We start from the raw sequence: 11604 nt of genomic DNA on the forward strand, positions 1-11604 counted from the left end.
TTAATTCTTGGTGATTGGACCTGGGTGCTTAGGACCAATTTTTCAATACATGAGCCTTTATGACATCTCTTTCCCTCCTTATTCCAAGATAGTTTATCTACCCATATTAGCATGTCCCCACTCATATTTCATCTTCCTTCATTTTAAATCTACTTCCAAACATAAATTTGCCCAAGTGACTTTTCTTCAATATTCTCAATAGTATTATTTTTTTATTTAATATTTTGCCTTCAAATAATTATAAAAGATTTGTGATCTTGCATTTGTCCCTTCTTAGTTTGCCATCCTTACCTCTTTTATACTACAAGCATTATGAACTTTTCTGGTTTTGGTCATTTTTACTATTATTCTCAGGATGTTTTATCATATGGATGTTTTCTATTTTATACTCATTAAAATGGATGATTTATATCATTCCATATGTTTCTCCATTAATTTAAAATGTTATATTTAGAGTTTATAATACTAACTGTGTGTGTCATTAACATCTTAACTATCTGTATTTGTGTATTTTATACAATCTGTGTCTAAGGTATACTAGGTTATTTTATGACTGTATAATACATTTTGTAATCTACCTGTATTAGTATATTTTAATACTAATTTAATTCTGAGTTTTTCAGAAAGTTTCTCTTTTTCGTGACCATTTCTTCAGTGTATGTTTACAGATATTCCTGGGTTCAACCCATAACTTCACAAACAATGTCTTGCAAAATAGATATGTTCCTTGTTCTGAGCTTCTGTTGCAGCCTCTCCTGCCACTAGCACAAAACTTAATTCTGTTAATGTCTACCATCTCCAGGGTAGAGAACGTTTCAAAAGTCTAGAATCTGTGCTCCGATCTCTAGTGAAAGTTAGCTGCCCATTTGGAGACAAAACACAAGAAGAGTGTAAGGAAATGCCTAGGCCAAGGAAGAAACCACACAAGTAGCAAAATGCACTTAAATACTTTGGAATCAACCTTTAGTCATGGAGAAGACCCAGTTGTGAAAATTCACCATGTCAAGAACCAAGTTAGTTGTTCCTAGCAATGGGTTACAGAGGTGTCAATGAAAATATTAAAAGTTATTTTCTCACTCAGCTGCTTGATTTTACTTTAGTATCTTGGCAATATTCAGCAGAGATGATGTAGTCATACATCATAAAGTGTGAAAATATAATTTGTGTATAACTAAAAATTTTATGACATGCTATCAAAAGGTCAATTTATGTACGAATAAAACAGAACATGTTTCCCTCCTGTGTATGTGTTGAAAGTATTATGCTATTTATAAACTTCTCTGGTTTTCAGGAATTTGCTGTTTGCTCTCTGTCCAAGGGTTCAATTTTTAACTATGGTTTCTTAGGAAACAGAACTCATTCAATAACATGATAAAGAAAGGAAAGAAAAAATAAACCAGAAATCCTTATACACGACATCAACTAAATCAAGTACAAGATTCATAAGTTTAAAATGTTATATTTAGAGTTTATAGTACTAACTGTGTGTGTCATTAACATCTTAACTATCTGTATTTGTGTATTTTATAAAATCTGTGTCTAAGGTATACTAGGTTATTTTATGACTGTATAATACATTTTGTAATCTACCTGTATTAGTATATTTTAATACCAATTTAACTGAGTTTTTCAGAAAGTTTCTCTTTTTGGCGAACATTTCTTTAGTGTATGTTTACAGATATTTCTGGATTCAATCCCCTGCTGTGTAGTTAGAAGATTGCCGTTTTCTTACTCATATATGTAGGTGAGACTGGAAAACTATTTCTAGTCAATGGATTCTTGCAGGTAGAGCATGTAATTGCTAATGCTTTTTACCTTTCCCACACCAAGGAGTTCCCATGATAGGCCAGCTCCCTGATGAACAGATTTTCTTATTCTTCATGATGGAGTGATGTGATGGAGGTCATTTGTCCGTGACTGTACCAATTCCAACAAGAAAGCATTGCTACTATTTTAAACCTGTAAGATTTGAGAGCCTTTGTTCTAATTGAATATTTTGAACTGGCTTAGTGCAGCACACATGTTCATTCTTTTTTTAATCACTCCATTCTATTCGTAGACCTAACAAGAAAGATTTTAGAAATATGGAACTGTTTTAGCTTTATAGTTCTGATATCACATTGCCTGAAGTCTTTTTATTAAAAAAAAACATAATCTCTTTTGGAGAATAAGGTGACTCAATGTCCATATAAGTCTCTAATTACTTTGATATTTAACAGATTCCATAGAGAACTTAATATAGACAACAAATGTAGTCTTAAGCAGTCACCCTAGGGATATTCAAAAATTGCTTGCTAGTAAAGGTGACCTTTAACTAATGGAAGAATGGAATAGCACTGGTCACCTTAGGGATTTAATGCGGTTGTTTAAGGAAAGAGATTGCCTGCTGAAGGTGGCCTTCAGCAGCTCTCACATATTTATGTTGTCAGCAATTCAGTGCACATTGTGACTTTATATTCCAAAATTGTAGATCAGGAACAACTCAACTCCTGTATTCATTACTAAACAAAATAAGAAAATGTTGTTCTCACTAGCTTTGAATTTTAAGCTGAAAAGATACTTAAATGTAGCTTCCCCATCTCCACTACATTAGAAAGCTTTGATGGGTAGCATAACTTATGTAGAAGTCAGAAGCAGATGCAAGGCAAGAACTTATCTGTCCACATCTAGGGCTCATTCATTCATATAAAGAGTTATGTAGCAGCAGCTGATGGATATTGTGCATGTTAGTTTGGAAATTGTGAGTCATAGTATTAATTAATGTCTCTTGATTCCTGCAGTGCATTGTGATCCAACAGAATACCTGATATTGAAGCACTAACACTTATTGAACTGAAAAGACAATATCTCCTGTTGGTATTGAACTACACTAGAATAGAAATTCTAGAAAACAATAACAGTGCAACAGGCCCAGGGGAGTGCCACAAATAGAAGCACAAGTCTAAAGTGGTCTCTTCAATTCCCAATCAGTCTTTGGGCCTCTGGTGAAATAGGATCTCCCAGGAAGCTGTTCCCAGCACTCAAATTTGATGGGCAAGGGAGATGGCTCAGTGTGTAAAGTACTTGTGGTGTAAGTATGCAGAGCTGAGCTTAGATCATTAGAATTCATATAAAAAGAAATGTACACACTTACAGCCACACTGCAGAGTAGGTAGAGGCAAGTAGATACCAGGATCTATTCTAGCTATGCTAGCCAAATCAGTAAACTTCAGATTTAGTGACATATCTGTCACAAAATCATAGTGAAAGAGTAAGAAGTAGACACCTAATTGATGTCAAGCTCAGGCCCCCAGAAATGCACACATACAAACACCATGCACACACTCAAACAATAACAACAACAATAATTAATAATAAAAGAAATATAATAATCAAAGTTTAAAAAATAAAAAGTTAATAAAATGCTTTGATAAATGAGTAGATGTCTATCAATCAATTTTGAGTAAACGCATAAGTAAAAGAAAGCTGATGAAAATTTGCAATGCAAATTATATTGATAAGCAGCCTGGAGTTTAGGAAGTAAGTAAAGAAAATTAAGATAAATATATTATGAAGTAAAATATAGCAAAAAATGAAAGCCCAGCAAAGAGTCAGACACTTGTCAGAGAAAGAAATACATGTTGTCTCAAGTTTTGAAGCACATAATGTTTGATGTCTGCATTTCCATGTAGAATCTTAAATACTTGTTTGTATCATCCATATAAACATGTAATATACTTAATATAAACTGTTATATTTCAGCGCATACAAGCATAAATAAGTCCTTTTGAATATATACAAAGAACACATAAAACTATTAGGTAAAGGCAATGACTTTGCAGTCGTCAAAGGTGGCTCTGTGGGAAATGGCCCTTGTTAACAAGGCTGACAACCCGATTTTGATCCCATATGGTACAAGGAGAAAAATAGACTCTAGCAACCTCTGACTTTCTCATGCTCTGTAACACAAATACACGCACACATACACCCATGCACGCACACAAGTAAATACATAAATGAATAAATTACCCCAAGAAACCATAATTCAAAAAAATGGTACATAAAGAGTCTGGAGAGATGGCTCTATGGTTATGAGCACCTGATGATCTTGCAAAGAAGCCAAATTCAGGTCCCTGCAGCTATATAGTACCTTGCAACAATGTGTGATCCAGTTTCAGAGGATCTAGAGCTCTATTCTAACTTCTGTGGGGACATGGTCTCTGATTCTAGACTACTCTGGACTATATAGCAAGCACTAACAGCCTGAGAAATATAACAAAACCTACTCTTAAAAAGCAAGATATGGGGATGAAGCTCAAAAGTAGAGTGTTTTCCCAACATGAGCAAGTTTTAATCCATAGCACTACAGTGCATAAACGAAAATGGTCCCTCCGCAGCAAGAGCATCGCAGGTTCTATGCATAATGCTCTCCTGCCTTTCTCATGCCATATTTCTTTCATGAGTGATGTATTGGAGGCATCTTGGTTGCACTTTCTTAATTTGAAACAAATTATGTTTTACTCTAACAAACAATCATATTTCTACAAAATGTTAAAAGAAATGTACAAATTATTATAAGGATTTTTAAACATCCATAACATCTCAATGAATTTTTCCAAGAAAAACTCCCATTCTATGGTCTTTTTTAATCATGAAAACATGGCTATAATCATTGTATTATACATCTATTCATCTATCCACTTAACTAGCATTTGGTAAAATATCCTGCAAATGATCATTTGCATTTAAATGTTTCAGAATGCCAAGTGAATTTATTATTTATTAATATGGTTCTATATTCACTGGTCCTTGGTCCTGAGAACATTGACTGTACTCAGGGATGCCATTATTAGTATCAAAATAAAGCCTTCTTGTAGCCCTCAGTCAAAAGCTTAATATTTTTCTAGGCCTCACAACAATGTATATTTCACAATGCCTCCATTCAAATCTGAGGTATACAACAGCCACTATCTCCATGAAACCTTGTCCCAGAAATGTGCAGGATAGCCCAGTCCTCAGGAAGTTTTCCCTTCTATGCAACCATTGTATTCTTCCTTCATGCTGCTTCCACCTCAATACAATAATGTCCCATAAGTCTTAGCCATCTCCACATTCCAGAATTCATTCCTCCTGAAAGAGCATTAGCCAAAAGAACTTCTTGCAGTGTGAATCTGTTAGCTATGCATAGTTTTTCTCTTCTGCAATATTTTTATTAATTGAGAATTTCATGCAATGTATTTCAAACAAATTTATCTCTAAAATTCACCCTACTTACTAATCTTCCATCACTACTCCCTAACTATGAGATTGCTCCTCCACCCCACCCCCTTTTATCCTTTTCCCATATGGACAAGTTTGTATTGTCCAGAATATTCTTTAATTAAGAGGCTGGGCTTTAGTTTGTAGTTTTTAACTCGAGTTGACATATGTTGTTAGAGACTCCCATATTAGACAGCCTCTGTCTAGGAAATACTACAGTGTGGAGAGAGACAGTGCCATGGGATATTTAGTCTATCTCATGACATATCACTGCTTGGCTTCCTGGTCAATGACTGAAAAATCTATGTTATGATTTTCTTTTTTTTTCATTTTTTCAAATGTTTTTCAATTTGCTGTTGTTTCTATAAAAAAGAGCAATTCCTCTATAAATCAGTTGAATGACAGGTAGAACCCATCTCAAGAAGTTCAGATGAAGTCTGATCACTGGAAAAGCAACAGATAACGTTTAGCCTTATTTCCCTACCTCTAGGAATAGGAAAGGCTGGAAGATCAAGTTGATAACTAAGGTCAACGGTTTAATCTATCATGCCTATGTAATGAATCCTGCTTAAAAGATTTTCTTAAATGAGTGTATTTGGACAGATTTTGGATAGCTGCACTGCTTCCATGTGCCTTCACCTATTTATCTTTTTTATCAATATCCCTTGTAGTATGTTTAGAATACACTAGTAACAGAAAAAAAGAATCAAGAAAAATATATAAGAATTCAATTATGCCTGATAAGTGTATTTGGTTTTATTTAATTGAAAAACAATGAATTATTTCTGCAGGATAAAAAAAATCCATAATGCCAAATAAAATTAGTGTTGTAAAAAAAGGAATTTGTGTCAGAAATGAATCTGGCTCCATCCAGTTCTCTGCACTCCTATGCTTGTGTTGCTTGAGCTCTCAGAAATGCATTTATCTTTTGTATAGAGCACAAGTAGAGAGTTTTATGGTTCCTAGGGACTCCAGCTTAGACATGAAGAGTTATTTCATAGATTGGATTTTAAAAGGAATAAATAAAAGCAAAATCATTGGGGCTGGAGAGACAACTCAGTTGCAAATGTGCTTGAAATGCAATGAGGATCTGAGTTCAAACACTTGTACTTACATAACAGTCATAGTTTGATGGATGTCAAGCACTTGTATCCCCAGCATGGTAGGGATAAGAGATTACAAAGGCAGATTGATCTCTGTGCTTCACTGGCTGCCTACTCAGCCCAGATTAATCTAGACGCCTCAAAGGTAGATGGCTCGTGAAGAATGACATGCAAAATTTACCTTTGAACTTCACAAGTTCATGGATATGCATAGGTATACACACACACACACACACACACATACAGAGAGAGGGAGGGGCTTAGCAAAAACAATACATACTGCTGATGTCACAACCTTCCTTTGAGTCCATTGGGGCCTGTGTTGTTGTTGTTTTTAATTTTTTTATTAGATATTTTCTTCATTTACATTTCAAATGCTATCCCCTTTCCTAGTTTTTTGCCTTTCTGTTACTGTCTGCAAGCTGGAAGTTATATTTGAGAGGCTATACTTTGCAAGTGAATGAACAGCTTGAAGTCAAATCTTTGTTGTTGTGTCTCTGTTCTTAGTACCTAGTGTGCAAAAAGCATAATCTCAATGAAGAGGTTAAGGAAGACCAGCTGTGAAGAGATGAACGAAAGTCCATCTGAATCTTTATGTAGAGGTGATAAAAGAAGGAAATATTAGGGCTATCTTTATAATAACTGACAAAAGCTGCCAAAATGATCCTACTGAAGACATTACACAAAAAGCCTATTCACTCTCCGCACATGTCCCTTACCCAGGTCCTCATAATTCCATCCTTGACCTTCAACAGTCATGTAAGACATAGTGCCAAGAATGCAACACTTCATGCATGGGAATGAAGAAGGAGCATTTTACACTCACTTTTAAACACTTTGAGGAAAAAATGTAGAATCAATGCACAGATGTGTGATCACAAAGGCTATGTATTCCATGTCCCCATACTGGTTTCCTGGTGTTCATTAACTTTGTCAGTTGCCAAATGACCTAAGTTACATCTAAAACATTTATAAAGATGTTTTGTTCCATGGCTGCTTTATTTCTTTCCACTGCATATTTTGCTTCATTCATTGGTTGCATGGTTTTATCTTTAGCTCTACACAAAATATCTGAGATTCAGTCTGTAATTATAAGTAGTTCCACAAGGAAGTTAACAGATACCCAATTTTAAAGTAAGTTAAGTAAGTGTAAGTTGTACTGTGGCTGGGGTTACATCACTTTCAACAAGTTCAGAGCAATGTGAAGGAAGATGGGGAATAAATGTGACCACACAAGGAAGCTTCTCTGCATTTATTCAACTGCTGTATTCACTGAGCTTTGATCTGAGAGTGGGCTTACTCCATGAGATAGAACTCAACTCAGCACTGCCTTTGAGGCCAAGAATGTAAGACTGAAGAGGCTACAGACCTATGGGACAACAAAAGCTACAGTTCTGCTAAAGAAACATAGCAAGAAAATGATTCCTCGTGATGTTCTTCTATACTAATAAATCTGTGCCTTGCTAAACCACCATCAAAAAAAGTGTCATCCTGGAGCAAATGGAAATAAACTCAAAGACCCACAAACAAATGATATGCAGAAAGTGAGTCACTGGAACCCTCATCACTGAAAGGAATGTCTCTATGGAAACAGAGGAGTCTGCAATCATAAAGACTCAGAAAGAATAAACAAGCCAGAAGCATAGAAGAAACCCTAGAATCAAGACCCTCTGTATATAATAGGGTTGGCAGTCTGCACAGGGGTTGTAATGAGAAGTGGACACATGCCCTATCTCTAAGCCAGAATCTATCTCCAATTGATAGCCCCTTGCAAATGAGGAAAATGATGCTCTTTAAAGAACTTTTTCTAGGGAAACACCACTCTAAAGGGTAGGCCCCATGTAATAGATGGACAAACCATATTAAACTCAACAGCAATTTTAGAGCTTTTTTTGTCTCATACTGTTAACTCATGAGTGTTTTGTTTTGTTTTGTATTGTTTTACCTAACAGGACTTTGTTTATATAGTGTGGCTTGCAATGTTGTGTGTTATTGTGGGATTCTTGTGTATGTGAACATGGGTATCTCTGCATTTATATGCATTTCTGCTAGTTTTTCTTTGGATCTTTTTCTTGTTTCATTGTTTGGCACTATTCTTATTTGTTTGTTTTGTGTTATCATATTGTAGTGTGTTTTATTATTATTCCTTACATTCCTGATTATTTTCGAACAGGGTACAGAAAGAGTTTGGATTTGAGTAGGAGAGGAGGTAGGGAGGAAGTAGAAGTTGCAGCGGAAGGGGAACCTAGAGTCAGAATACATTTTATCATTAAAAAATCGATTTCAATGAAAGAAAACAATAAAATAAAATATTGAAAGACACTTCTGTCATTAAAACAGATTCTTTGCAAATCATGCAGATATAAATGAGGGAAGGTCACTGCCATGTGGCAGACTTTCTTATTACTTGTACTCTGTCTTTAGTTTACAAAGCAGCAGAAACACACATAACTTCAAACATTTTCCTTTTCCCATTCTTCTCCCTATTGAATACTTTTGGAAGGTGAGGGGCTGAGGATATGGCTAGGTTGGTAAAAGTGCTTGTTTCACAAACCTTAAAACCAGAGTCTGATCCCCATAATTCACATAAAACGTCTAAAAAGCTTGTATTATGGCAGAGTTGTAATCTTACCTATTGAGGGGCAAAGACAAAAGGATCCATGGAGATTGCTGGCCAGCCAGTTAGCTGAGCTTTAGGCTAGCAAGAGACCCTCTCTCACAAAACAAAATGAAGGTAGAGAGATTTCTGAGGAACACTACTAGAGGCTGACAACTGGTATACACACACACACACACACACACACACACACACACACACATCCCTCTTAGAATTAGTTCAAATTAACCCTTTTATAAATTAAATAACAAGTACAAAAGGTCTTACTGGGGATGGAGGAGATGGTGCAGTGTGAAAAAGGCTTGCTGTCCAAACACGAGAATCTGAATTTGCATCCAGGTAAAATGTGGTGTAGTTGCATACTTTTGTGATCCCACAGCTAGGATGCAATGAGACCAGAATGCTGGGGGCTTACTAACTACCTAGAAGAGCCAATCTCTGAAAGCCATGTTCAGTGAGATATTCTGTCTCTAAAAAGAAGTAGACAGGTATAGAAGAAGACACTCAAAATTATCTGTGCTCATATACATGCATGGCAAGGTACACCACCATCCCCACAGCCCATCTACACACCAACCACATCCTCACACTCACACATATGCACACTGTGGGAGAGGAAAAGGGAGTGAGGAAAAACAGGTTGGAAGGAGGAAGAGAGCAAAGGAGAGAAAGAGGGAAAGAAATATTGCATTGAGGAAAAGACAAGAGAGATTCTATAGTCATTGTACATTAATTATAAAATTACTTTTTTTAGTCTTCAACCTTCAAACACATGTGTTTTTAACATTTTATAGTTTTCACTTTTTAAATTTAAAACTCCACTTATACATAATAGACACAACTGTCTTCAGTATACCAGGATAGAAACTAGATATTTTTTCAGGCATATATGGTACATAGAACTTTGTGATTGAGTTGATCTATTTCTGGCAGTTTGTTCTTTGATAATTCCACCTCTGTAAATGTATTTTATTCTGTAAAAATACAAATACTAAATATTTGATAAAAGTAGTTTCTAAAAAGTTTAGAAAAAAATGACAGATCATCAATCTTGCAGCTAATTATCAATTAGTTCTTATAGGAAGCAAAGACAGAAAATTCACATTCAACCACCAATTTGGCCAGAGATAATTATCTCTCTATATATATAAAAAAACTAACTTGATTGCATAAAAAAAGAACACATCTGGATATAATGTTAACTATATACAACTATATCAAAAAAAAAGACTCAACTAGCTATAAATGGTTATCATAAACCAAAGCACACCCTTTCGCTTAATATACTACTCACTAATACAGCACATAAAATGTAGTAATACTATGATGCTCTGTTTAGAAGTTAGTGAAAAACCATGGTCATATATTTTGTCTCTTTATTTGTCAGACACACAAGCTTGACAAAACCTTCATAAAAATATTCACACGTCTGTAGCTTGAAATCCCCTAAAAGGGTTATGGTCATTCCCTTGTATATGTTTTTAGGTAGGCAACATTGACAATTAGTTTTTGTAATAAGTAGATAAACTATTCATTAGCTGTAAAAGAGAAAGAAAGAAAATGAGAGAGGGGGAGGGAGAAGGAGGAACAGTAGGGAGGGGAGAGAAGGGAAGTGGAGGGAAATGAAAGGAGTGGAGGGAAGTGAAAGGGAAGGGAAGGAAAGGGGAAGGAAAATATGTAATGAAAAAATGAATGAAGATAAGGAAGGAAGTGATGGAAGAGAAAAGAAGAAAGGAAGAGAAGAAATAAGGGAGAGAGGCACAAAGGGAGTAAAAGACAATAAAATTATATCTAACCCTATAAAATTCTAGAAATACAATATTTTTTACAGTATTTATTATATATTGTACATAATTTTTTAATATATTTTATTACGTATTTTCCTCAATTACATTTCAATGCTATCCCAAAAGTCCCCCATACCCTCCCCCCCCTCCCCCCTTTCCCCCCCCCCCCCTCCCCCCCTTTTTTTTTTTTTTTTTTTTGCCCTGGCGTTCCCCTGTACTGAGGCATATAAAGTTTGTGTGTCCAATGGGCCTCTCTTTGCAGTGATGGCCGACTAGGCCATCTTTTGATACATATGCAGCTAGAGTCAAGAGCTCCGGGGTACTGGTTAGTTCATAATNTTGTNCCACCTATAGGGTTGCAGATCCCTTTAGCTCCTTGGGTACTTTCTCCAGCTCCTCCATTGGGAGCCCTGTGATCCATCCACTAGCTGACTGTGAGCATCCACTTCTGTGTTTGCTAGGATAAAATACTATACTATAATACATAATATAATAGATATTAGAAAGCAAAAATTGTGTAAATCAGAGAACAGATGATCAGCCTAATAAAGAAAAAGGCCCCAAGTCAAGCCAATAAAGAGATGGAAATATGCAATATAAAGTTTTGTAATGAACAATGAAGCCACCAAATGTTATCACTGAACATCTGGGTCATTACAGATGGTAAACAGATGCTAAATATTATAAACACTTATTTAGATATAAATAATAAATATTGGAAATGGAAGAAAGAGTAGTGGGAGTAGGGGCTATTTTCAAAGTATGGAAATCAATGATGCTATTTAAAACTGAAAGATGCTGGCATCCAGAATAGTGTATGGGTTTTGTGATTGTATATGGAATGGATCCCCAGGTGAAG

The sequence above is a fragment of the Mus caroli genome, chromosome 2 (assembly GCF_900094665.2).
Source record: "Mus caroli chromosome 2, CAROLI_EIJ_v1.1, whole genome shotgun sequence".
Taxonomy (NCBI): Eukaryota; Metazoa; Chordata; class Mammalia; order Rodentia; family Muridae; genus Mus; species Mus caroli.